The sequence below is a fragment of the Galeopterus variegatus genome, unplaced genomic scaffold (assembly GCF_000696425.1).
Source record: "Galeopterus variegatus unplaced genomic scaffold, G_variegatus-3.0.2 Scaffold3336, whole genome shotgun sequence".
NCBI classification, from domain to species: domain Eukaryota; kingdom Metazoa; phylum Chordata; class Mammalia; order Dermoptera; family Cynocephalidae; genus Galeopterus; species Galeopterus variegatus.
Window position 1 is genome coordinate 51583 of NW_007729447.1, and position 585 is coordinate 52167.

The following is a 585-nucleotide window of genomic DNA, read 5'->3' on the forward strand; positions in this document are numbered from 1 at the left end:
ATAATGACTTTGCTAATAATAAACTATATCTTGTATTTGTGGGATCTTTTACAAAATGGGGGAATAATTTCTACTTTGTATAGTTCACAGAATTGTTACAAGCATCAAATTACAACATATGTGACATTGTTTTGGGAACTGTACAACCTCAGGTGCTGTCATTGTCATCATCATCAACAATGGCACCTCTCTTCTAAAGGCGTTGAGTACTTGACAGTTCCTCCATTTCCATGCTCCCTGTTGTAGGGAACAAATACAGAGAAGCACACTTTTCTTCACTCCGTGGGAAGTGGTCAACTCAATGCCAGCACCACAGGTGCCCATAATTTCCATCAGCAGTATCCCCAATCCCCCAAATAAATACAAGGGCACTTCAAAAATAGCTACAAGTGCAAAAGCCTCCCCTCCAACTCTATCTGCCATTTTCATTTTTTTCATCCCTAAATCCCTTCCATGTAGAAATTGTAGAACTGCCCCAGATATATGCTCAAGTTCATGTGGTAGTGAGGCAGGAAGCTAGATAGAGACAAGAGCAGGAGAAGGAAAAACTGGTTAGTTGCAAAGTAACCTTCTTCACCTTGAAGA